Consider the following 27574-nt stretch of genomic DNA (forward strand, 5'->3'; position numbering starts at 1 on the left):
GGGGCGGGGGTGACAGTATACGGCCTACGTGGAGGCAAACCCGCAGACACCACCGTCCAGTCACCACCACCCCGAAGATCCCCCTGTTCTTCCATCCGTAAAGGGATCCCCCTTTACGGATGGAAGAACAGGGTGGTGGCCCCCAGGAGATGGCTTTTGTCCGAGCCGGGGCTGGCCAGTTTCGGGCCCAGACTCGGAACCCCGCATGCGCACCCAGGCCCCTCCACCACAAGCCTCCCTCGGGGCAACATGCCCCACCCTTGAGTAACCAGGCTAGGTTCCCAGGTTCCCTGGGCAGGTGACCCGGGAAACGGAAGCCCTTCCTGCCCACAGAGGACCTCACATTTTCCCCTGGCCACACTTCCCAGCAGTTTCCCGCCCCGGCATAGGCAGAGTGCCCAGGGAGGACCTGGGGACCTGGGGCCAGGGCTCGGCCCAGCCACCGTTATGCGCCAGGTGAAGAGGGCCAGGGCGGGCGGTCCCCACGACCATGGAAGGGTTCTCCAGGGGGGACTCAGGCCTGCGCCCCGCCTGGGCCCCTAAGAGTCTTGCTTTGGCTCAAACTGCCCCACCCTGCCCCGAGGTGTCAAACTTGGACCCACCTGCCTCCACTCTCTAATATCTGCCCTAAACTACTCGAGAAGGGACTGTGACCAGTGCGACTTCGGTCCCCCAGCGCTCCAAGCCCCCCCCAATAAACGCATCCAAGGTCTCGGATCCTTGGTGTCCGCAAATGACATTCACCTGCGGCGAACCCGGGCCCAGTTGAGCAACATCAGGCCCCAGGGCAAGAGCCTGGGGAAGCATCTGGAGCCATGGTGCCCAGGTCTGCGGAATTTCCCGGGGGCTCTCTCGTGGTCCAGGTGCCCTCTCTCGCCCGTGGAGAGCCCACGCCATTCCTTAACCACCGCAGGACACCTGCATCCCGAGATAAGCGGCGCTGTGCCTCCAAGGGGCTCGGACACATGGGGCGGGGGTGACAGTATACGGCCTACGTGGAGGCAAACCCGCAGACACCACCGTCCAGTCACCACCACCCCGAAGATCCCCCTGTTCTTCCATCCGTAAAGGGATCCCCCTTTACGGATGGAAGAACAGGGGGGAGGCCCCCAGGAGATGGCTTTTTTCCCAGCCGGGGCTGGCCAGTTTCGGGCCCAGACTCGGAACCCCGCATGCGCACACAGGCCCCTCCACCACAAGCCTCCCTCGGGGCAACATGCCCCACCCTTGAGTAACCAGGCCAGGTTCCCAGATTCCCTGGGCAGGTGACCCGGGAAACGGAAGCCCTTCCTGCCCGCAGGAGACCTCACATTTTCCCCTGGCCACACTTCCCAGCAGTTCTCCCGCCCCAGCAACCGCAGAGTGCCCAGGGAGGACATGGGGACCTGGGGCCAGGGCTGGGCCCAGCCACGGTTTTGCGCCAGGTGAAGAGGGCCAGGGCGGGTGGTCCCCACGACCATGGAAGGGTTCTCCAGGGAGGACTCAGGCCTGCGCCCCCGCTGGGCCCCTAAGAGTCTTGCTTTGGCTCAAACTGCCCCACCCTGCCCCTAGGTGTCAAACTTGGACCCACCTGCCTCCACTCTCTAATATCTGGCCTAAACTACTCGAGAAGGGACTGTGACCAGTGCGACTTCGGTCCCCCAGCGCTCCAAGCCCCCTCCCTATAAACGCATCCAAGGTCTCGGGTCCTTGGTGTCCGAAAATGACATTCACCTGCGGCGAACCCGAGCCCAGTTGAGCAATATCAGGCCCCAGGGCAGGAGCCTGGGGAAGCTTCTGGAGCCAAGGTGCCCAGGGCTGGGGAATTTCCCGGGGGCTCTCTCGTGGTCCAGGTGCCATCTCTCGCCCGTGGAGTGCCCACGCCATTCCTTAACCACCGCAGGACACCTGCATCCCGAGATAAGCGGCGCTGTGCCTCCAAGGGGCTCGGACACATGGGGCGGGGGTGACAGTATACGGCCTACGTGGAGGCAAACCCGCAGACACCACCGTCCAGTCACCACCACCCCGAAGATCCCCCTGTTCTTCCATCCGTAAAGGGATCCCCCTTTACGGATGGAAGAACAGGGGGGAGGCCCCCAGGAGATGGCTTTTGTCCGAGCCGGGGCTGGACAGTTTCGGGCCCAGACTCGGAACCCCGCATGCGCACCCAGGCCCCTCCACCACAAGCCTCCCTCGGGGCAACATGCCCCACCCTTGAGTAACCAGGCCAGGTTCCCAGGTTCCCTGGGCAGGTGACCCGGGAAACGGAAGCCCTTCCTGCCCGCAGGAGACCTCACATTTTCCCCTGGCCACACTTCCCAGCAGTTCTCCCGCCCCAGCAACCGCAGAGTGCCCAGGGAGGACATGGGGACCTGGGGCCAGGGCTGGGCCCAGCCACGGTTATGCGCCAGGTGAAGAGGGCCAGGGCGGGCGGTCCCCACGACCATGGAAGGGTTCTCCAGGGGGGACTCAGGCCTGCGCCCCGCCTGGGCCCCTAAGAGTCTTGCTTTGGCTCAAACTGCCCCACCCTGCCCCGAGGTGTCACTCTTGGACCCTCCTGCCTCCACTCTCTAATATCTGCCCTAAACTACTCGAGAAGGGACTGTGACCAGTGCGACTTCGGTCCCCCAGCGCTCCAAGCCCCCTAACAATAAACGCATCCAAAGTCTCGGGTCCTTGTGTCCGCAAATGACATTCACCTGTGGCGAACCCGGGCCCAGTTGAGCAAGATCAGGCCCCAGGGCAGGAGCCTGGGGAAGCATCTGGAGCCATGGTGCCCAGGGCTGGGGAATTTCCCGGGGGCTCTCTCGTGGTCCAGGTGCCCTCTCTCGCCCGAGGAGTGCCCACGCCATTCCTTAACCACCGCAGGACACCTGCATCCCGAGATAAGCGGACCTGTGCCTCCAAGGGGCTCGGACACATGGGGCGGGGGTGCCAGTATACGGCCTACGTGGAGGCAAACCCGCAGACACCACCGTCCAGTCACCACCACCCCGAAGATCCCCCTGTTCTTCCATCCGTAATGGGATCCCCCTTTACCGATGGAAGAACAGGGGGAGGCCCCCAGGAGATGGCTTTTGTCCGAGCTGGGGCTGGCCAGTTTAGGGCCCAGACTCGGAACCCCGCATGCGCACCCAGGCCCCTCCACCACAAGCCTCCCTCGGGGCAACATGCCCCACCCTTGAGTAACCAGGCCAGGTTCCCAGGTTCCCTGGGCACGTGACCCGGGAAACGGAAGCCCTTCCTGCCCCCAGAGGACCTCACATTTTCCCCTGGCCACACTTCCCAGCAGTTCTCCCGCCCCCGCATAGGCAGAGTGCCCAGGGAGGACCTGGGGACCTGGGGCCAGGGCTGGGCCCAGCCACGGTTATACGCCAGGTGAAGAGGGCCAGGGCGGGCGGTCCCCACGACCATGGGAGGGTTCTCCAGGGGGGACTCAGGCCTGCGCCCCGCCTGGGCACCTAAGAGTCTTGCTTTGGCTCAAACTGCCCCACCCTGCCCCGAGGTGTCAAACTTGGACCCACCTGCCTCCACTCTCTAATATCTGCCCTAAACTACTCGAGAAGGGACTGTGACCAGTGCGACTTCGGTCCCCCAAGGCTCCAAGCCCCCTCCCAATAAACGCATCCAAGGTCTTGGGTCCTTGTGTCCGCAAATGACATTCACCTGCGCCGAACCCGGACCCAGTTGAGCAAGATCAGGCCCCAGGGAAGGAGCCTGGGGAAGCATCTGGAGCCATGGTGCCCAGGGCTGGGGAATTTCCCGGGGGCTCTCACGTGGTCCAGGTGCCCTCTCTCGCCCGTGGAGTGCCCACGCCATTCCTTAACCACCGCAGGACACCTGCATCCCGAGATAAGCGGCCCTGTGCCTCCAAGGGGCTCGGACACATGGGGCGGGGGTGCCAGTATACGGCCTACGTGGAGGCAAACCCTCAGACACCACCGTCCAGTCACCACCACCCCGAAGATCCCCCTGTTCTTCCATCCGTAAAGGGATCCCCCTTTACGGATGGAAGAACAGGGGGGAGGCCCCCAGGAGATGGCTTTTGTCCGAGCCGGGGCTGGCCAGTTTCGGGCCCAGACTCGAAACCCCGCATGCGCACCCAGGCCCCTCTACCTCAAGCCTCCCTCGGGGCAACATGCCCCACCCTTGAGTAACCAGGCCAGGTTCCCATGTTCCCTGGGCACGTGACCCGGGAAACGGAAGCCCTTCCTGCCCCCAGAGGACCTCACATTTTCCCCTGGCCACACTTCCCAGCAATTCTCTCGCCACCGCATAGGCAGAGTGCCCAGGGAGGACCTGGGGACCTGGGGCCAGGGCTGGGCCCAGCCACGGTTATACGCCAGGTGAAGAGGGCCAGGGCGGGCGGTCCCCACGACCAAGGGAGGGTTTTCCAGGGGGGACTCAGGCCTGAGCCCCGCCTGGGCCCCTAAGAGTCTTGCTTTGGCTCAAACTGCCCCACCCTGCCCCGAGGTGTCAAACTTGGACCCACCTGCCTCCACTCTCTAATATCTGCCCTAAACTACTCGAGAAGGGACTGTGACCAGTGAGACTTCGGTCCCCCAGCGCTCCAAGCCCCCTCCCAATAAACGCATCCAAGGTCTCGGGTCCTTGTGTCCGCAAATGACATTCACCTGCGGCGAACTCGGGCCCAATTGAGCAACATCAGGCCCCAGGGCAGGAGCCTGGGGAAGCATCTGGAGCCATGGTGCCCAGGGCTGGGGAATTTCCTGGGGGCTCTCTCGTGGTCCAGGTGCCCTCTCTCGCCCGAGGAGTGCCCACGCCATTCATTAACCACCGCAGGACACCTGCAGCCCGAGATAAGCGGCGCTGTGCCTCCAAGGGGCTCGGACACATGGGGCGGGGGTGCCAGTATACGGCCTACGTGGAGGCAAACCCGCAGACACCACCGTCCAGTCACCACCACCCCGAAGATCCCCCTGTTCTTCCATCCGTAAAGGGATCCCCCTTTACGGATGGAAGAACAGGGGGGAGGCCCCCAGGAGATGGCTTTTGTCCGAGCCGGGGCTGGCCAGTTTCGGTCCCAGACTCGGAACCCCGCATGCGCACCCAGGCCCCTCCACCACAAGCCTCCCTCGGGGCAACATGCCCCACCCTTGAGTAACCAGGCCAGGTTCCCAGGTTCCCTGGGCACGTGACCCGGGAAACGGAAGCCCTTCCTGCCCCCAGAGGACCTCACATTTTCCCCTGGCCACACTTCCCAGCAGTTCTCCCGCCCCCGCATCCGCAGAGTGCCCAGGGAGGACCTGGGGACCTGGGGCCAGGGCTGGGCCCAGCCACGGTTATACGCCAGGTGAAGAGGGCCAGGGCGGGCGGTCCCCACGACCAAGGGAGGGTTCTCCAGGGGGGACACAGGCCTGCGCCCCACCTGGGCCCCTAAGAGTCTTGCTTTGGCTCAAACTGCCCCACCCTGCCCAGAGGTGTCAAACTTGGACCCACCTGCCTCCACTCTGTAATATCTGCCCTAAACTACTCGAGAAGGGACTGTGACCAGTGCGACTTCGGTCCCCCAGCGCTCCAAGCCCACTCCCAATAAACGCATCCAAGGTCTCGGGTCCTTGGTGTCCGCAAATGACATTCACCTGCGGCGAACCCGGGCCCACTTGAGCAACATCAGGCCCCTGGGCTGGAGCCTGGGGAAGCATCTGGAGCCATGGTGCCCAGGGCTGGGGAATTTCCCGGGGGCTCTCTCGTGGTCCAGGTGCCCTCTCTCGCCCGTGGAGTGCCCACGCCATTCCTTAACCACCGCAGGACACCTGCATCCCGAGATAAGCGTCCCTGTGCCTCCTATGGGCTCGGACACATGGGGCGGGGGTGCCAGTATACGGCCTACGTGGAGGCAAACCCGCAGACACCACCGTCCAGTCACCACCACCCCGAAGATCCCCCTGTTCTTCCATCCGTAAAGGGATCCCCCTTTACGGATGGAAGAACAGGGGGGAGGCCCCCAGGAGATGGCTTTTGTCCGAGCCGGAGCTGGCCAGTTTCGGGCCCAGACTCGGAAACCCGCATGCGCACCCAGGCCCCTCCACCACAAGCCTCCCTCGATGCAACATGCCCCACCCTTGAATAACCAGGCCAGGTTCCCAGGTTCCCTGGGCACGTGACCCGGGATACGGAAGCCCTTCCTGCCCCCAGAGGACCTCACATTTCCCCCTGACCACACTTCCCAGCAGTTCTCCCGCCCCCGCATAGGCAGAGTGCCCAGGGAGAACCTGCGGACCTGGGGCCAGGGCGGGGCCCAGCCAGCGTTATGCGCCAGGTGAAGAGGGCCAGGGCGGGCAGTCCCCACGACTATGGAAGGGTTCTCCAGGGGGGACTCAGGCCTGCGCCCCGCCTGGGCCCCTAAGAGTCTTGCTTTGGCTCAAACTGCCCCACCCTGCCCCGAGGTGTCAAACTTGGACCCACCTGCCTCCACTATCTAATATCTGCCCTGAACTACTCGAGAAGGGACTGTGACCAGTGCAACTTCTGTCCCCCACCGCTCCAAGCCCCCTCCCAATAAACGCATCCAAGGTCTCGGGTCCTTGGTGTCCGCAAATGACATTCACCTGCGGCGAACCCGGGCCCAGGTGAGCAAGATCAGGCCCCAGGGCAGGAGCCTGGGGAAGCATCTGGAGCCATGGTGCCCAGGGCTGGGGAATTTCCCGGGGACTCTCTCGTGGTCCAGGTGCCCTCTCTCGCCCGTGGAGTGCCCACGCCATTCCTTAACCACCGCAGGACACCTGCATCCCGAGATAAGCGTCCCTGTGCCTCCTATGGGCTCGGAACATGGGGCGGGGGTGCCAGTATACGGCCTACGTGGAGGCAAACCCGCAGACACCACCGTCCAGTCACCACCACCCCGAAGATCCCCCTGTTCTTCCATCCGTAAAGGGATCCCCCTTTACGGATGGAAGAACAGGGCGGAGGCCCCCAGGAGATGGCTTTTGTCCGAGCCGGGGCTGGCCAGTTTCGGGCCCAGACTCGGAACCCCACATGCGCACCCAGGCCCCTCCACCACAAGCCTCCCTCGGTGCAACATGCCCACCCTTGCGTAACCAGGCCAGGTTGCCAGGTTCCCTGGGCACGTGACCCGGGAAACGGAAGCCCTTCCTGCCCCCAGAGGACCTCACATTTTCCCCTGGCCACACTTCCCAGCAGTTCTCCCGCCCCCGCATCGGCAGAGTGCCCAGGGAGGACCTGGGGACCTGGGGCCTGGGCTGGGCCCAGCCAGGGTTATGCGCCAGGTGAAGAGGGCCGGAGCGGGCGGTCCCCACGACCATGGAAGGGTTCTCCAGGGAGGACTCAGGCCTGCGCCCCGCCTGGGCCCCTAAGAGTCTTGCTTTGGCTAAAACTGCCCCACCCTGCCCCGAGGTGTCAAACTTGGACCCACCTGCCTCCACTCTCTAATATCTGGCCTAAACTACTCGAGAAGGGACTGTGACCAGTGCGACTTCGGTCCCCCAGCGCTCCAAGCCCCCTCCCAATAAACGCATCCAAGGTCTCGGGTCCTTGGTGTCCGAAAATGACATTCACCTGCGGCGAACCCGAGCCCAGTTGAGCAATATCAGGCCCCAGGGCAGGAGCCTGGGGAAGCTTCTGGAGCCAAGGTGCCCAGGGCTGGGGAATTTCCCGGGGGCTCTCTCGTGGTCCAGGTGCCCTCTCTCGCCCGTGGAGTGCCCACGCCATTCCTTAACCACCGCAGGACACCTGCATCCCTAGATAAGCGGCCCTGTGCCTCCAAGGGGCTCGGACACATGGGGCGGGGATGCCAGTGTAAGGCCTACGTGGAGGCAAACCCGCAGACACCACCGTCCAGTCACCACCACCCCGAAGATCCCCCTGTTTTTTCATCCGTAAAGGGATCCCCCTTTACGGATGGAAGAACAGGGTGGAGGCCCCCAGGAGATGGCTTTTGTCCGAGCCGGGGCTGGCCAGTTTCGGGCCCAGACTCGGAACCCCGCATGCGCACTCAGGCCTCTCCACCACAAGCCTCCCTCGGGGCAACATGCCCCACCCTTGAGTAACCAGGCCAGGTTCCCATGTTCCCTGGGCAGGTGACCCAGGAAACGGAAGCCCTTCCTGCCCGCAGAGGACCTCACATTTTTCCCTGGCCACACTTCCCAGCAGTTTCCCGCCCCGGCATAAGCAGAGTGCCCAGGGAGGACCTGGGGACCTGGGGCCAGGGCTCGGCCCAGCCACGGTTATGCGCCAGGTGAAGAGGGCCAGGGCGGGCGGTCCCCACGACCGTGGAAGGGTTCTCCAGGGGGGACTCAGGCCTGCGCCCCGCCTGGGCCCCTAAGAGTCTTGCTTTGGCTCAAACTGCCCCACCCTGCCCCTAGGTGTCAAACTTGGACCCTCCTGCCTCCACTCTCTAATATCTGCCCTAAACTACTCGAGAAGGGACTGTGACCAGTGCGACTTCGGTCCCCCAGCGCTCCAAGCCCCCTAACAATAAACGCATCCAAGGTCTCGGGTCCTTGTGTCCGCAAATGACATTCACCTGTGGCGAACCCGGGCCCAGTTGAGCAAGATCAGGCCCCAGGGCAGGAGCCTGGGGAAGCATCTGGAGCCATGGTGCCCAGGGCTGGGGAATTTCCCGGGGGCTCTCTCGTGGTCCAGGTGCCCTCTCTCGCCCGTGGAGTGCCCACGCCATTCCTTAACCACCGCAGGACACCTGCATCCCGAGATAAGCGGACCTGTGCCTCCAAGGGGCTCGGACACATGGGGCGGTGGTGCCAGTATACGGCCTACGTGGAGGCAAACCCGCAGACACCACCGTCCAGTCACCACCACCCCGAAGATCCCCCTGTTCTTCCATCCGTAAAGGGATCCCCCTTTACGGATGGAAGAACAGGGGGGAGGCCCCCAGGAGATGGCTTTTGTCCGAGCCGGGGCTGGCCAGTTTAGGGCCCAGACTCGGAACCCCGCATGCGCACCCAGGCCCCTCCACCACAAGCCTCCCTCGGGGCAACATTCCCCACCCTTGAGTAACCAGGCCAGGTTCCCAGGTTCCCTGGGCACGTGACCCGGGAAACGGAAGCCCTTCCTGCCCCCAGAGGACCTCACATTTTCCCCTGGCCACACTTCCCAGCAGTTCTCCCGCCCCCGCATAGGCAGAGTGCCCTCGGAGGACCTGGGGACCTGGGGCCAGGGCTGGGCCCAGCCACGGTTATACGCCAGGTGAAGAGGGCCAGGGCGGGCGGTCCCCACGACCATGGGAGGGTTCTCCAGGGGGGACTCAGGCTTGCGCCCCGCCTGGGCACCTAAGAGTCTTGCTTTGGCTCAAACTGCCCCACCCTGCCCCGAGGTGTCAAACTTGGACCCACCTGCCTCCACTCTCTAATATCTGCCCTAAACTACTCGAGAAGGGACTGTGACCAGTGCGACTTCGGTCCCCCAAGGCTCCAAGCCCCCTCCCAATAAAGGCATCCAAGGTCTTGGGTCCTTGTGTCCGCAAATGACATTCACCTGCGCCGAACCCGGACCCAGTTGAGCAAGATCAGGCCCCTGGGAAGGAGCCTGGGGAAGCATCTGGAGCCATGGTGCCCACGGCTGGGGAATTTCCCGGGGGCTCTCACGTGGTCCAGGTGCCCTCTCTCGCCCGTGGAGTGCCCACGCCATTCCTTAACCACCGCAGGACACCTGCATCCCGAGATAAGCGGCCCTGTGCCTCCAAGGAGCTCGGACACATGGGGCGGGGGTGCCAGTATACGGCCTATGTGGAGTCAAACCCTCAGACACCACCGTCCAGTCACCACCACCCCGAAGATCCCCCTGTTCTTCCATCCGTAAAGGGATCCCCCTTTACGGATGGAAGAACAGGGGGGAGGCCCCCAGGAGATGGCTTTTGTCCGAGCCGGGGCTGGCCAGTTTCGGGCCCAGACTCGAAACCCCGCATGCGCACCCAGGCCCCTCTACCACAAGCCTCCCTCGGGGCAACATGCCCCACCCTTGAGTAACCAGGCCAGGTTCCCATGTTCCCTGGGCACGTGACCCGGGAAACGGAAGCCCTTCCTGCCCCCAGAGGACCTCACATTTTCCCCTGGCCACACTTCCCAGCAGTTCTCTCGCCACCGCATAGGCAGAGTGCCCAGGGAGGACCTGGGGACCTGGGGCCAGGGCTGGGCCCAGCCACGGTTATACGCCAGGTGAAGAGGGCCAGGGCGGGCGGTCCCCACGACCAAGGGAGGGTTTTCCAGGGGGGACTCAGGCCTGCGCCCCGCCTGGGCCCCTAAGAGTCTTGCTTTGGCTCAAACTGCCCCACCCTGCCCCGAGGTGTCAAACTTGGACCCACCTGCCTCCACTCTCTAATATCTGCCCTAAACTACTCGAGAAGGGACTGTGACCAGTGAGACTTCGGTCCCCCAGCGCTCCAAGCCCCCTCCCAATAAACGCATCCAAGGTCTCGGGTCCTTGTGTCCGCAAATGACATTCACCTGCGCCGAACCCGGGCCCAGTTGAGCAAGATCAGGCCCCAGGGCAGGAGCCTGGGGAAGCATCTGGAGCCATGGTGCCCAGGGCTGGGGAATTTCCTGGGGGCTCTCTCGTGGTCCAGGTGCCCTCTCTCGCCCGTGGAGTGCCCACGCCATTCCTTAACCACCGCAGGACACCTGCATCCCGAGATAAGCGGCCCTGTGCCTCCAAGGGGCTCGGACACATGGGGCGGGGGTGCCAGTATACGGCCTACGTGGAGGCAAACCCGCAGACACCACCGTCCAGTCACCACCACCCCGAAGATCCCCCTGTTCTTCCATCCGTAAAGGGATCCCCCTTTACGGATGGAAGAACAGGGGGGAGGCCTCCAGGAGATGGCTTTTGTCCCAGCCGGGGCTGGCCAGTTTCGGGCCCAGACTCGGAACCCCGCATGCGCACCCAGGCCCCTCCACCACAAGCCTCCCTCGGGGCAACATGCCCCACCCTTGAGTAACCAGGCCAGGTTCCCAGGTTCCCTGGGCACGTGACCCGGGAAACGGAAGCCCTTCCTGCCCCCAGAGGACCTCACATTTTCCCCTGGCCACACTTCCCAGCAGTTCTCCCACCCCCGCATAGGCAGAGTGCCCAGGGAGGACCTGGGGACCTGGGGCCAGGGCTGGGCCCAGCCACGGTTATACGCCAGGTGAAGAGGGCCAGGGCGGGCGGTCCCCACGACCATGGGAGGGTTCTCCAGGGGGGACTCAGGCTTGCGCCCCGCCTGGGCACCTAAGAGTCTTGCTTTGGCTCAAACTGCCCCACCCTGCCCCGAGGTGTCAAACTTGGACCCACCTGCCTCCACTCTCTAATATCTGCCCTAAACTACTCGAGAAGGGACTGTGACCAGTGCGACTTCGGTCCCCCAAGGCTCCAAGCCCCCTCCCAATAACCGCATCCAAGGTCTTGGGTCCTTGTGTCCGCAAATGACATTCACCTGCGCCGAACCCGGACCCAGTTGAGCAAGATCAGGCCCCAGGGAAGGAGCCTGGGGAAGCATCTGGAGCCATGGTGCCCAGGGCTGGGGAATTTCCCGGGGGCTCTCACGTGGTCCAGGTGCCCTCTCTCGCCCGTGGAGTGCCCACGCCATTCCTTAACCACCGCAGGACACCTGCATCCCGAGATAAGCGGCCCTGTGCCTCCAAGGGGCTCGGACACATGGGGCGGGGGTGCCAGTATACGGCCTACGTGGAGTCAAACCCTCAGACACCACCGTCCAGTCACCACCACCCCGAAGATCCCCCTGTTCTTCCATCCGTAAAGGGATCCCCCTTTACGGATGGAAGAACAGGGGGGAGGCCCCCAGGAGATGGCTTTTGTCCGAGCCGGGGCTGGCCAGTTTCGGGCCCAGACTCGAAACCCCGCATGCGCACCCAGGCTCCTCTACCACAAGCCTCCCTCGGGGCAACATGCCCCACCCTTGAGTAACCAGGCCAGGTTCCCAGGTTCCCTGGGCAGGTGACCCGGGAAACGGAAGACCTTCCTGCCCGCAGGAGACCTCACATTTTCCCCTGGCCACACTTCCCAGCAGTTCTCCCGCCCCAGCAACCGCAGAGTGCCCAGGGAGGACATGGGGACCTGGGGCCAGGGCTGGGCCCAGCCACGGTTATGCGCCAGGTGAAGAGGGCCAGGGCGGGCGGTCCCCACGACCATGGAAGGGTTCTCCAGGGAGGACTCAGGCCTGCGCCCCGCCTGGGCCCCTAAGAGTCTTGCTTTGGCTCAAACTGCCCCACCCTGCCCCTAGGTGTCAAACTTGGACCCTCCTGCCTCCACTCTCTAATATCTGCCCTAAACTACTCGAGAAGGGACTGTGACCAGTGCGACTTCGGTCCCCCAGCGCTCCAAGCCCCCTAACAATAAACGCATCCAAGGTCTCGGGTCCTTGTGTCCGAAAATGACATTCACCTGTGGCGAACCCGGGCCCAGTTGAGCAAGATCAGGCCCCAGGGCAGGAGCCTGGGGAAGCATCTGGAGCCATGGTGCCCAGGGCTGGGGAATTTCCCGGGGGCTCTCTCGTGGTCCAGGTGCCCTCTCTCGCCCGTGGAGTGCCCACGCCATTCCTTAACCACCGCAGGACACCTGCATCCCGAGATAAGCGGACCTGTGCCTCCAAGGGGCTCGGACACATGGGGCGGGGGTGCCAGTATACGGCCTACGTGGAGGCAAACCCGCAGACACCACCGTCCAGTCACCACCACCCCGAAGATCCCCCTGTTCTTCCATCCGTAAAGGGATCCCCCTTTACCGATGGAAGAACAGGGGGGAGGCCCCCAGGAGATGGCTTTTGTCCGAGCCGGGGCTGGCCAGTTTAGGGCCCAGACTCGGAACCCCGCATGCGCACCCAGGCCCCTCCACCACAAGCCTCCCTCGGGGCAACATGCCCCACCCTTGAGTAACCAGGCCAGGTTCCCAGGTTCCCTGGGCACGTGACCCGGGAAACGGAAGCCCTTCCTGCCCCCAGAGGACCTCACATTTTCCCCTGGCCACACTTCCCAGCAGTTCTCCCGCCCCCGCATAGGCAGAGTGCCCAGGGAGGACCTGGGGACCTGGGGCCAGGGCTGGGCCCAGCCACGGTTATACGCCAGGTGAAGAGGGCCAGGGCGGGCGGTCCCCACGACCATGGGAGGGTTCTCCAGGGGGGACTCAGGCTTGCGCCCGGCCTGGGCACCTAAGAGTCTTGCTTTGGCTCAAACTGCCCCACCCTGCCCCGAGGTGTCAAACTTGGACCCACCTGCCTCCACTCTCTAATATCTGCCCTAAACTACTCGAGAAAGGACTGTGACCAGTGCGACTTCGGTCCCCCAAGGCTCCAAGCCCCCTCCCAATAAACGCATCCAAGGTCTTGGGTCCTTGTGTCCGCAAATGACATTCACCTGCGCCGAACCCGGACCCAGTTGAGCAAGATCAGGCCCCAGGGAAGGAGCCTGGGGAAGCATCTGGAGCCATGGTGCCCAGGGCTGGGGAATTTCCCGGGGGCTCTCACGTGGTCCAGGTGCCCTCTCTCGCCCGTGGAGTGCCCACGCCATTCCTCAAACACCACAGGACACCTGCATCCCGAGATAAGCGGCCCTGTGCCTCCGAGGGGCTCGGACACATGGGGCGGGGGTGCCAGTATACGGCCTACGTGGAGGCAAACCCTCAGACACCACCGTCCAGTCACCACCACCCCGAAGATCCCCCTGTTCTTCCATCCGTAAAGGGATCCCCCTTTACGGATGGAAGAACAGGGGGGAGGCCCCCAGGAGATGGCTTTTGTCCGAGCCGGGGCTGGCCAGTTTCGGGCCCAGACTCGAAACCCCGCATGCGCACCCAGGCCCCTCCACCACAAGCCTCCCTCGATGCAACATGCCCCACCCTTGAGTAACCAGGCCAGGTTCCCATGTTCCCTGGGCACGTGACCCGGGAAACGGAAGCCCTTCCTGCCCCCAGAGGACCTCACATTTTCCCCTGGCCACACTTCCCAGCAGTTCTCTCGCCACCGCATAGGCAGAGTGCCCAGGGAGGACCTGGGGACCTGGGGCCAGGGCTGGGCCCAGCCACGGTTATACGCCAGGTGAAGAGGGCCAGGGCGGGCGGTCCCCACGACCAAGGGAGGGTTTTCCAGTGGGGACTCAGGCCTGCGCCCCGCCTGGGCCCCTAAGAGTCTTGCTTTGGCTCAAACTTCCCCACCCTGCCCCGAGGTGTCAAACTTGGACCCACCTGCCTCCACTCTCTAATATCTGCCCTAAACTACTCGAGAAGGGACTGTGACCAGTGGGACTTCGGTCCCCCAGCGCTCCAAGCCCCCTCCCAATAAACGCATCCAAGGTCTCGGGTCCTTGTGTCCGCAAATGACATTCACCTGCGGCGAACCCGGGCCCAGTTGAGCAAGATCAGGCCCCAGGGCAGGAGCCTGGGGAAGCATCTGGAGCCATGGTGCCCAGGGCTGGGGAATTTCCTGGGGGCTCTCTCGTGGTCCAGGTGCCCTCTCTCGCCCGTGGAGTGCCCACGAAATTCCTTAACCACCGCAGGACACCTGCATCCCGAGATAAGCGGCCCTGTGCCTCCAAGGGGCTCGGACACATGGGGCGGGGGTGCCAGTATACGGCCTACGTGGAGGCAAACCCGCAGACACCACCGTCCAGTCACCACCACCCCGAAGATCCCCCTGTTCTTCCATCCGTAAAGGGATCCGCCTTTACGGATGGAAGAACCGGGGGGAGGCCCCCAGGAGATGGCTTTTGTCCGAGCCGGGGCTGGCCAGTTTCGGGCCCAGACTCGGAACCCCGCATGCGCACACAGGCCCCTCCAACACAAGCCTCCCTCGGGGCAACATGCCCCACCCTTGAGTAACCAGGCCAGGTTCCCAGGTTCCCTGGGCAGGTGACCCGGGAAACGGAAGCCCTTCCTGCCCGCAGGAGACCTCACATTTTCCCCTGGCCACACTTCCCAGCAATTCTCCCGCCCCAGCAACCGCAGAGTGCCCAGGGAGGACATGGGGACCTGGGGCCAGGGCTGGGCCCAGCCACGGTTATGCGCCAGGTGAAGAGGGCCAGGGCGGGCGGTCCCCACGACCATGGAAGGGTTCTCCAGGGAGGACTCAGGCCTGCGCCCCGCCTGGGCCCCTAAGAGTCTTGCTTTGGCTCAAACTGCCCCACCCTGCCCCTAGGTGTCAAACTTGGACCCTCCTGCCTCCACTCTCTAATATCTGCCCTAAACTACTCGAGAAGGGACTGTGACCAGTGCGACTTCGGTCCCCCAGCGCTCCAAGCCCCCTAACAATAAACGCATCCAAGGTCTCGGGTCCTTGTGTCCGCAAATGACATTCACCTGCGCCGAACCCGGACCCAGTTGAGCAAGATCAGGCCCCTGGGAAGGAGCCTGGGGAAGCATCTGGAGCCATGGTGCCCAGGGCTGGGGAATTTCCCGGGGGCTCTCACGTGGTCCAGGTGCCCTCTCTCGCCGGTGGAGTGCCCACGCCATTCCTTAACCACCGCAGGACACCTGCATCCCGAGATAAGCAGCCCTGTGCCTCCAAGGGGCTCGGACACATGGGGCGGGGGTGCCAGTATACGGCCTATGTGGAGTCAAACCCTCAGACACCACCGTCCAGTCACCACCACACCGAAGATCCCCCTGTTCTTCCATCCGTAAAGGGATCCCCCTTTACGGATGGAAGAACAGGGGGGAGGCCCCCAGGAGATGGCTTTTGTCCGAGCCGGGGCTGGCCAGTTTCGGGCCCAGACTCGAAACCCCGCATGCGCACCCAGGCCCCTCTACCACAAGCCTCCCTCGGGGCAACATGCCCCACCCTTGAGTAACCAGGCCAGGTTCCCATGTTCCCTGGGCACGTGACCCGGGAAACGGAAGCCCTTCCTGCCCCCAGAGGACCTCACATTTTCCCCTGGCCACACTTCCCAGCAGTTCTCTCGCCACCGCATAGGCAGAGTGCCCAGGGAGGACCTGGGGACCTGGGGCCAGGGCTGGGCCCAGCCACGGTTATACGCCAGGTGAAGAGGGCCAGGGCGGGCGGTCCCCACGACCAAGGGAGGGTTTTCCAGGGGGGACTCAGGCCTGCGCCCCGCCTGGGCCCCTAAGAGTCTTGCTTTGGCTCAAACTGCCCCACCCTGCCCCGAGGTGTCAAACTTGGACCCACCTGCCTCCACTCTCTAATATCTGCCCTAAACTACTCGAGAAGGGACTGTGACCAGTGAGACTTCGGTCCCCCAGCGCTCCAAGCCCCCTCCCAATAAACGCATCCAAGGTCTCGGGTCCTTGTGTCCGCAAATGACATTCACCTGCGGCGAACCCGGGCCCAGTTGAGCAAGATCAGGCCCCAGGGCAGGAGCCTGGGGAAGCATCTGGAGCCATGGTGCCCAGGGCTGGGGAATTTCCTGGGGGCTCTCTCGTGGTCCAGGTGCCCTCTCTCGCCCGTGGAGTGCCCACGCCATTCCTTAACCACCGCAGGACACCTGCATCCCGAGATAAGCGGCCCTGTGCCTCCAAGGGGCTCGGACACATGGGGCGGGGGTGCCAGTATACGGCCTACGTGGAGGCAAACCCGCAGACACCACCGTCCAGTCACCACCACCCCGAAGATCCCCCTGTTCTTCCATCGGTAAAGGGATCCCCCTTTACGGATGGAAGAACAGGGGGGAGGCCTCCAGGAGATGGCTTTTGTCCCAGCCGGGGCTGGCCAGTTTCGGGCCCAGACTCGGAACCCCGCATGCGCACCCAGGCCCCTCCACCACAAGCCTCCCTCGGGGCAACATGCCCCACCCTTGAGTAACCAGGCCAGGTTCCCAGGTTCCCTGGGCACGTGACCCGGGAAACGGAAGCCCTTCCTGCCCCCAGAGGACCTCACATTTTCCCCTGGCCACACTTCCCAGCAGTTCTCCCACCCCCGCATAGGCAGAGTGCCCAGGGAGGACCTGGGGACCTGGGGCCAGGGCTGGGCCCAGCCACGGTTATACGCCAGGTGAAGAGGGCCAGGGCGGGCGGTCCCCACGACCATGGGAGGGTTCTCCAGGGGGGACTCAGGCTTGCGCCCCGCCTGGGCACCTAAGAGTCTTGCTTTGGCTCAAACTGCCCCACCCTGCCCCGAGGTGTCAAACTTGGACCCACCTGCCTCCACTCTCTAATATCTGCCCTAAACTACTCGAGAAGGGACTGTGACCAGTGCGACTTCGGTCCCCCAAGGCTCCAAGCCCCCTCCCAATAACCGCATCCAAGGTCTTGGGTCCTTGTGTCCGCAAATGACATTCACCTGCGCCGAACCCGGACCCAGTTGAGCAAGATCAGGCCCCAGGGAAGGAGCCTGGGGAAGCATCTGGAGCCATGGTGCCCAGGGCTGGGGAATTTCCCGGGGGCTCTCACGTGGTCCAGGTGCCCTCTCTCGCCCGTGGAGTGCCCACGCCATTCCTTAACCACCGCAGGACACCTGCATCCCGAGATAAGCGGCCCTGTGCCTCCAAGGGGCTCGGACACATGGGGCGGGGGTGCCAGTATACGGCCTACGTGGAGTCAAACCCTCAGACACCACCGTCCAGTCACCACCACCCCGAAGATCCCCCTGTTCTTCCATCCGTAAAGGGATCCCCCTTTACGGATGGAAGAACAGGGGGGAGGCCCCCAGGAGATGGCTTTTGTCCGAGCCGGGGCTGGCCAGTTTCGGGCCCAGACTCGAAACCCCGCATGCGCACCCAGGCTCCTCTACCACAAGCCTCCCTCGGGGCAACATGCCCCACCCTTGAGTAACCAGGCCAGGTTCCCAGGTTCCCTGGGCAGGTGACCCGTGAAACGGAAGACCTTCCTGCCCGCAGGAGACCTCACATTTTCCCCTGGCCACACTTCCCAGCAGTTCTCCCGCCCCAGCAACCGCAGAGTGCCCAGGGAGGACATGGGGACCTGGGGCCAGGGCTGGGCCCAGCCACGGTTATGCGCCAGGTGAAGAGGGCCAGGGCGGGCGGTCCCCACGACCATGGAAGGGTTCTCCAGGGAGGACTCAGGCCTGCGCCCCGCCTGGGCCCCTAAGAGTCTTGCTTTGGCTCAAACTGCCCCACCCTGCCCCTAGGTGTCAAACTTGGACCCTCCTGCCTCCACTCTCTAATATCTGCCCTAAACTACTCGAGAAGGGACTGTGACCAGTGCGACTTCGGTCCCCCAGCGCTCCAAGCCCCCTAACAATAAACGCATCCAAGGTCTCGGGTCCTTGTGTCCGAAAATGACATTCACCTGTGGCGAACCCGGGCCCAGTTGAGCAAGATCAGGCCCCAGGGCAGGAGCCTGGGGAAGCATCTGGAGCCATGGTGCCCAGGGCTGGGGAATTTCCCGGGGGCTCTCTCGTGGTCCAGGTGCCCTCTCTCGCCCGTGGAGTGCCCACGCCATTCCTTAACCACCGCAGGACACCTGCATCCCGAGATAAGCGGACCTGTGCCTCCAAGGGGCTCGGACACATGGGGCGGGGGTGCCAGTATACGGCCTACGTGGAGGCAAACCCGCAGACACCACCGTCCAGTCACCACCACCCCGAAGATCCCCCTGTTCTTCCATCCGTAAAGGGATCCCCCTTTACCGATGGAAGAACAGGGGGGAGGCCCCCAGGAGATGGCTTTTGTCCGAGCCGGGGCTGGCCAGTTTAGGGCCCAGACTCGGAACCCCGCATGCGCACCCAGGCCCCTCCACCACAAGCCTCCCTCGGGGCAACATGCCCCACCCTTGAGTAACCAGGCCAGGTTCCCAGGTTCCCTGGGCACGTGACCCGGGAAACGGAAGCCCTTCCTGCCCCCAGAGGACCTCACATTTTCCCCTGGCCACACTTCCCAGCAGTTCTCCCGCCCCCGCATAGGCAGAGTGCCCAGGGAGGACCTGGGGACCTGGGGCCAGGGCTGGGCCCAGCCACGGTTATACGCCAGGTGAAGAGGGCCAGGGCGGGCGGTCCCCACGACCATGGGAGGGTTCTCCAGGGGGGACTCAGGCTTGCGCCCGGCCTGGGCACCTAAGAGTCTTGCTTTGGCTCAAACTGCCCCACCCTGCCCCGAGGTGTCAAACTTGGACCCACCTGCCTCCACTCTCTAATATCTGCCCTAAACTACTCGAGAAAGGACTGTGACCAGTGCGACTTCGGTCCCCCAAGGCTCCAAGCCCCCTCCCAATAAACGCATCCAAGGTCTTGGGTCCTTGTGTCCGCAAATGACATTCACCTGCGCCGAACCCGGACCCAGTTGAGCAAGATCAGGCCCCAGGGAAGGAGCCTGGGGAAGCATCTGGAGCCATGGTGCCCAGGGCTGGGGAATTTCCCGGGGGCTCTCACGTGGTCCAGGTGCCCTCTCTCGCCCGTGGAGTGCCCACGCCATTCCTCAAACACCACAGGACACCTGCATCCCGAGATAAGCGGCCCTGTGCCTCCAAGGGGCTCGGACACATGGGGCGGGGGTGCCAGTATACGGCCTACGTGGAGGCAAACCCTCAGACACCACCGTCCAGTCACCACCACCCCGAAGATCCCCCTGTTCTTCCATCCGTAAAGGGATCCCCCTTTACGGATGGAAGAACAGGGGGGAGGCCCCCAGGAGATGGCTTTTGTCCGAGCCGGGGCTGGCCAGTTTCGGGCCCAGACTTGAAACCCCGCATGCGCACCCAGGCCCCTCCACCACAAGTCTCCCTCGATGCAACATGCCCCACCCTTGAGTAACCAGGCCAGGTTCCCATGTTCCCTGGGCACGTGACCCGGGAAACGGAAGCCCTTCCTGCCCCCAGAGGACCTCACATTTTCCCCTGGCCACACTTCCCAGCAGTTCTCTCGCCACCGCATAGGCAGAGTGGCCAGGGAGGACCTGGGGACCTGGGGCCAGGGCTGGGCCCAGCCACGGTTATACGCCAGGTGAAGAGGGCCAGGGCGGGCGGTCCCCACGACCAAGGGAGGGTTTTCCAGTGGGGACTCAGGCCTGCGCCCCGCCTGGGCCCCTAAGAGTCTTGCTTTGGCTCAAACTTCCCCACCCTGCCCCGAGGTGTCAAACTTGGACCCACCTGCCTCCACTCTCTAATATCTGCCCTAAACTACTCGAGAAGGGACTGTGACCAGTGGGACTTCGGTCCCCCAGCGCTCCAAGCCCCCTCCCAATAAACGCATCCAAGGTCTCGGGTCCTTGTGTCCGCAAATGACATTCACCTGCGGCGAACCCGGGCCCAGTTGAGCAAGATCAGGCCCCAGGGCAGGAGCCTGGGGAAGCATCTGGAGCCATGGTGCCCAGGGCTGGGGAATTTCCTGGGGGCTCTCTCGTGGTCCAGGTGCCCTCTCTCGCCCGTGGAGTGCCCACGAAATTCCTTAACCACCGCAGGACACCTGCATCCCGAGATAAGCGGCCCTGTGCCTCCAAGGGGCTCGGACACATGGGGCGGGGGTGCCAGTATACGGCCTACGTGGAGGCAAACCCGCAGACACCACCGTCCAGTCACCACCACCCCGAAGATCCCCCTGTTCTTCCATCCGTAAAGGGATCCGCCTTTACGGATGGAAGAACCGGGGGGAGGCCCCCAGGAGATGGCTTTTGTCCGAGCCGGGGCTGGCCAGTTTCGGGCCCAGACTCGGAACCCCGCATGCGCACACAGGCCCCTCCAACACAAGCCTCCCTCGGGGCAACATTCCCCACCCTTGAGTAACCAGGCCAGGTTCCCAGGTTCCCTGGGCAGGTGACCCGGGAAACGGAAGCCCTTCCTGCCTGCAGGAGACCTCACATTTTCCCCTGGCCACACTTCCCAGCAATTCTCCCGCCCCAGCAACCGCAGAGTGCCCAGGGAGGACATGGGGACCTGGGGCCAGGGCTGGGCCCAGCCACGGTTATGCGCCAGGTGAAGAGGGCCAGGGCGGGCGGTCCCCACGACCATGGAAGGGTTCTCCAGGGAGGACTCAGGCCTGCGCCCCGCCTGGGCCCCTAAGAGTCTTGCTTTGGCTCAAACTGCCCCACCCTGCCCCTAGGTGTCAAACTTGGACCCTCCTGCCTCCACTCTCTAATATCTGCCCTAAACTACTCGAGAAGGGACTGTGACCAGTGCGACTTCGGTCCCCCAGCGCTCCAAGCCCCCTAACAATAAACGCATCCAAGGTCTCGGGTCCTTGTGTCCGCAAATGACATTCACCTGTGGCGAACCCGGGCCCAGTTGAGCAATATCAGGCCCCAGGGCAGGAGCCTGGGGAAGCTTCTGGAGCCAAGGTGCCCAGGGCTGGGGAATTTCCCGGGGGCTCTCTCGTGGTCCAGGTGCCCTCTCTCGCCCGTGGAGTGCCCACGCCATTCCTTAACCACCGCAGGACACCTGCATCCCTAGATAAGCGGCCCTGTGCCTCCAAGGGGCTCGGACACATGGGGCGGGGGTGTCAGTGTAAGGCCTACGCGGAGACAAACCCGCAGACACCACCGTCCAGTCACCACCACCCCGAAGATCCCCCTGTTTTTTCATCCGTAAAGGGATCCCCCTTTACGGATGGAAGAACAGGGTGGTGGCCCCCAGGAGATGGCTTTTGTCCGAGCCGGGGCTGGCCAGTTTCGGGCCCAGACTCGGAACCCCGCATGCGCACTCAGGCCCCTCCACCACAAGCCTCCCTCGGGGCAACATGCCCCACCCTTGAGTAACCAGGCCAGGTTCCCATTTTCACTGGGCAGGTGACCCAGGAAACGGAAGCCCTTCCTGCCCACAGAGGACCTCACATTTTCCCCTGGCCACACTTCCCAGCAGTTTCCCGCCCCGGCATAGGCAGAGTGCCCAGGGAGGACCTGGGGACCTGGGACCAGGGCTCGGCCCAGCCACGGTTATGCACCAGGTGTAGAGGGCCAGGGCGGGCGGTCCCCACGACCATGGAAGGGTTCTCCAGGGGGGACTCAGGCCTGCGCCCCGCCTGGGCCCCTAAGAGTCTTGCTTTGGCTCAAACTGCCCCACCCTGCCCCGAGGTGTCAAACTTGGACCCACCTGCCTCCACTCTCTAATATCTGCCCTAAACTACTCGAGAAGGGACTGTGACCAGTGCGACTTCGGTCCCCCAGCGCTCCAAGCCCCCCCCAATAAACGCATCCAAGGTCTCGGATCCTTGGTGTCCGCAAATGACATTCACCTGCGGCGAACCCGGGCCCAGTTGAGCAACATCAGGCCCCAGGGCAAGAGCCTGGGGAAGCATCTGGAGCCATGGTGCCCAGGTCTGGGGAATTTCCCGGGGGCTCTCTCGTGGTCCAGGTGCCCTCTCTCGCCCGTGGAGAGCCCACGCCATTCCTTAACCACCACAGGACACCTGCATCCCGAGATAAGCGGCGCTGTGCCTCCAAGGGGCTCGGACACATGGGGCGGGGGTGACAGTATACGGCCTACGTGGAGGCAAACCCGCAGACACCACCGTCCAGTCACCACCACCCCGAAGATCCCCCTGTTCTTCCATCCGTAAAGGGATCCCCCTTTACGGATGGAAGAACAGGGGGGAGGCCCCCAGGAGATGGCTTTTGTCCCAGCCGGGGCTGGCCAGTTTCGGGCCCAGACTCGGTACCCCGCATGCGCACACAGGCCCCTCCACCACAAGCCTCCCTCGGGGCAACATGCCCCACACTTGAGTAACCAGGCCAGGTTCCCAGATTCCCTGGGCAGGTGACCCGGGAAACGGAAGCCCTTCCTGCCCGCAGAGGACCTCACATTTTCCCCTGGCCACACTTCCCAGCAGTTTCCCGCCCCGGCATAGGCACAGTGCCCAGGGAGGACCTGGGGACCTGGGGCCAGGGCTGGGCCCAGCCACGGTTATGCGCCAGGTGAAGAGGGCCAGGGCGGGCGGTCCCCACGACCATGGAAGGGTTCTCCAGGGGGGACTCAGGCCTGCGCCCCGCCTGGGCCCCTAAGAGTGTTGCTTTGGCTCAAACTGCCCCACCCTGCCCCGAGGTGTCAAACTTGGACCCACCTGCCTCCACTCTCTAATATCTGCCCTAAACTACTAGAGAAGGGACTGTGACCAGTGCGACTTCGGTCCCCCAGCCCTCCAAGCCCACTCCCAATAAACGCATCCAAGGTCTCGGGTCCTTGGTGTCCGCAAATGACATTCACCTGCGGCGAACCCGGGCCCACTTGAGCAACATCAGGCCCCTGGGCTGGAGCCTGGGGAAGCATCTGGAGCCATGGTGCCCAGGGCTGGGGAATTTCCCGGGGGCTCTCTCGTGGTCCAGGTGCCCTCTCTCGCCCGTGGAGTGCCCACGCCATTCCTTAACCACCGCAGGACACCTGCATCCCGAGATAAGCGTCCCTGTGCCTCCTATGGGCTCGGACACATGGGGCGGGGGTGCCAGTATACGGCCTACGTGGAGGCAAACCCGCAGACACCACCGTCCAGTCACCACCACCCCGAAGCTCCCCCTGTTCTTCCATCCGTAAAGGGATCCCCCTTTACGGATGGAAGAACAGGGGGGAGGCCCCCAGGAGATGGCTTTTGTCCGAGCCGGAGCTGGCCAGTTTCGGGCCCAGACTCGGAAACCCGCATGCGCACCCAGACCCCTCCACCACAAGCCTCCCTCGATGCAACATGCCCCACCCTTGAATAACCAGGCCAGGTTCCCAGGTTCCCTGGGCACGTGACCCGGGATACGGAAGCCCTTCCTGCCCCCAGAGGACCTCACATTTTCCCCTGACCACACTTCCCAGCAGTTCTCCCGCCCCCGCGTAGGCAGAGTGCCCAGGGAGGACCTGCGGACCTGGGGCCCGGGCGGGGCCCAGCCAGGGTTATGCGCCAGGTGAAGAGGGCCAGGGCGGGCGGTCCCCACGACTATGGAAGGGTTCTCCAGGGGGGACTCAGGCCTGCGCCCCGCCTGGGCCCCTAAGAGTCCTGCTTTGGCTCAAACTGCCCCACCCTGCCCCGAGGTGTCAAACTTGGACCCACCTGCCTCCACTCTCTAATATCTGCCCTGAACTACTCGAGAAGGGACTGTGACCAGTGCAACTTCTGTCCCCCACCGCTCCAAGCCCCCTCCCAATAAACGTATTCAAGGTCTCGGGTCCTTGGTGTCCGCAAATGACATTCACCTGCGGCGAACCCGGGCCCAGGTGAGCAAGATCAGGCCCCAGGGCAGGAGCCTGGGGAAGCATCTGGAGCCATGGTGCCCAGGGCTGGGGAATTTCCCGGGGACTCTCTCGTGGTCCAGGTGCCCTCTCTCACCCGTGGAGTGCCCACGCCATTCCTTAACCACCGCAGGACACCTGCATCCCGAGATAAGCGTCCCTGTGCCTCCTATGGGCTCGGACACATGGGGCGGGGGTGCCAGTATACGACCTACGTGGAGGCAAACCCGCAGACACCACCGTCCAGTCACCACCACCCCGAAGATCCCCCTGTTCTTCCATCCGTAAAGGGATCCCCCTTTACGGATGGAAGAACAGGGCGGAGGCCCCCAGGAGATGGCTTTTGTCCGAGCCGGGGCTGGCCAGTTTCGGGCCCAGACTCGGAACCCCGCATGCGCACCCAGGCCCCTCCACCACAAGCCTCCCTCGGTGCAACATGCCCACCCTTGAGTAACCAGGCCAGGTTGCCAGGTTCCCTGGGCACGTGACCCGGGAAACGGAAGCCCTTCCTGCCCCCAGAGGACCTCACATTTTCCCCTGGCCACACTTCCCAGCAGTTCTCCCGCCCCCGCATCGGCAGAGTGCCCAGGGAGGACCTGGGGACCTGGGGCCTGGGCTGGGCCCAGCCAGGGTTATGCGCCAGGTGAAGAGGGCCGGAGCGGGCGGTCCCCACGACCATGGAAGGGTTCTCCAGGGAGGACTCAGGCCTGCGCCCCGCCTGGGCCCCTAAGAGTCTTGCTTTGGCTAAAACTGCCCCACCCTGCCCCAAGGTGTCAAACTTGGACCCACCTGCCTCCACTCTCTAATATCTGGCCTAAACTACTCGAGAAGGGACTGTGACCAGTGCGACTTCGGTCCCCCAGCGCTCCAAGCCCCCTCCCAATAAACGCATCCAAGGTCTCGGGTCCTTGGTGTCCGAAAATGACATTCACCTGCGGCGAACCCGAGCCCAGTTGAGCAATATCAGGCCCCAGGGCAGGAGCCTGGGGAAGCTTCTGGAGCCAAGGTGCCCAGGGCTGGGGAATTTCCCGGGGGCTCTCTCGTGGTCCAGGTGCCCTCTCTCGCCCGTGGAGTGCCCACGCCATTCCTTAACCACCGCAGGACACCTGCATCCCGAGATAAGCGGCGCTGTGCCTCCAAGGGGCTCGGACACATGGGGCGGGGGTGACAGTATACGGCCTACGTGGAGGCAAACCCGCAGACACCACCGTCCAGTCACCACCACCCCGAAGATCCCCCTGTTCTTCCATCCGTAAAGGGATCCCCCTTTACGGATGGAAGAACAGGGTGGTGGCCCCCAGGAGATGGCTTTTGTCCGAGCCGGGGCTGGCCAGTTTCGGGCCCAGACTCGGAACCCCGCATGCGCACCCAGGCCCCTCCACCACAAGCCTCCCTCGGGGCAACATGCCCCACCCTTGAGTAACCAGGCTAGGTTCCCAGGTTCCCTGGGCAGGTGACCCGGGAAACGGAAGCCCTTCCTGCCCACAGAGGACCTCACATTTTCCCCTGGCCACACTTCCCAGCAGTTTCCCGCCCCGGCATAGGCAGAGTGCCCAGGGAGGACCTGGGGACCTGGGGCCAGGGCTCGGCCCAGCCACCGTTATGCGCCAGGTGAAGAGGGCCAGGGCGGGCGGTCCCCACGACCATGGAAGGGTTCTCCAGGGGGGACTCAGGCCTGCGCCCCGCCTGGGCCCCTAAGAGTCTTGCTTTGGCTCAAACTGCCCCACCCTGCCCCGAGGTGTCAAACTTGGACCCACCTGCCTCCACTCTCTAATATCTGCCCTAAACTACTCGAGAAGGGACTGTGACCAGTGCGACTTCGGTCCCCCAGCGCTCCAAGCCCCCCCCAATAAACGCATCCAAGGTCTCGGATCCTTGGTGTCCGCAAATGACATTCACCTGCGGCGAACCCGGGCCCAGTTGAGCAACATCAGGCCCCAGGGCAAGAGCCTGGGGAAGCATCTGGAGCCATGGTGCCCAGGTCTGCGGAATTTCCCGGGGGCTCTCTCGTGGTCCAGGTGCCCTCTCTCGCCCGTGGAGAGCCCACGCCATTCCTTAACCACCGCAGGACACCTGCATCCCGAGATAAGCGGCGCTGTGCCTCCAAGGGGCTCGGACACATGGGGCGGGGGTGACAGTATACGGCCTACGTGGAGGCAAACCCGCAGACACCACCGTCCAGTCACCACCACCCCGAAGATCCCCCTGTTCTTCCATCCGTAAAGGGATCCCCCTTTACGGATGGAAGAACAGGGGGGAGGCCCCCAGGAGATGGCTTTTTTCCCAGCCGGGGCTGGCCAGTTTCGGGCCCAGACTCGGAACCCCGCATGCGCACACAGGCCCCTCCACCACAAGCCTCCCTCGGGGCAACATGCCCCACCCTTGAGTAACCAGGCCAGGTTCCCAGATTCCCTGGGCAGGTGACCCGGGAAACGGAAGCCCTTCCTGCCCGCAGGAGACCTCACATTTTCCCCTGGCCACACTTCCTAGCAGTTCTCCCGCCCCAGCAACCGCAGAGTGCCCAGGGAGGACATGGGGACCTGGGGCCAGGGCTGGGCCCAGCCACGGTTTTGCGCCAGGTGAAGAGGGCCAGGGCGGGTGGTCCCCACGACCATGGAAGGGTTCTCCAGGGAGGACTCAGGCCTGCGCCCCCGCTGGGCCCCTAAGAGTCTTGCTTTGGCTCAAACTGCCCCACCCTGCCCCTAGGTGTCAAACTTGGACCCACCTGCCTCCACTCTCTAATATCTGGCCTAAACTACTCGAGAAGGGACTGTGACCAGTGCGACTTCGGTCCCCCAGCGCTCCAAGCCCCCTCCCTATAAACGCATCCAAGGTCTCGGGTCCTTGGTGTCCGAAAATGACATTCACCTGCGGCGAACCCGAGCCCAGTTGAGCAATATCAGGCCCCAGGGCAGGAGCCTGGGGAAGCTTCTGGAGCCAAGGTGCCCAGGGCTGGGGAATTTCCCGGGGGCTCTCTCGTGGTCCAGGTGCCATCTCTCGCCCGTGGAGTGCCCACGCCATTCCTTAACCACCGCAGGACACCTGCATCCCGAGATAAGCGGCGCTGTGCCTCCAAGGGGCTCGGACACATGGGGCGGGGGTGACAGTATACGGCCTACGTGGAGGCAAACCCGCAGACACCACCGTCCAGTCACCACCACCCCGAAGATCCCCCTGTTCTTCCATCCGTAAAGGGATCCCCCTTTACGGATGGAAGAACAGGGGGGAGGCCCCCAGGAGATGGCTTTTGTCCGAGCCGGGGCTGGACAGTTTCGGGCCCAGACTCGGAACCCCGCATGCGCACCCAGGCCCCTCCACCACAAGCCTCCCTCGGGGCAACATGCCCCACCCTTGAGTAACCAGGCCAGGTTCCCAGGTTCCCTGGGCAGGTGACCCGGGAAACGGAAGCCCTTCCTGCCCGCAGGAGACCTCACATTTTCCCCTGGCCACACTTCCCAGCAGTTCTCCCGCCCCAGCAACCGCAGAGTGCCCAGGGAGGACATGGGGACCTGGGGCCAGGGCTGGGCCCAGCCACGGTTATGCGCCAGGTGAAGAGGGCCAG

The sequence above is a fragment of the Desmodus rotundus genome, chromosome 1, assembly GCF_022682495.2.
Source record: "Desmodus rotundus isolate HL8 chromosome 1, HLdesRot8A.1, whole genome shotgun sequence".
Taxonomy (NCBI): Eukaryota; Metazoa; Chordata; class Mammalia; order Chiroptera; family Phyllostomidae; genus Desmodus; species Desmodus rotundus.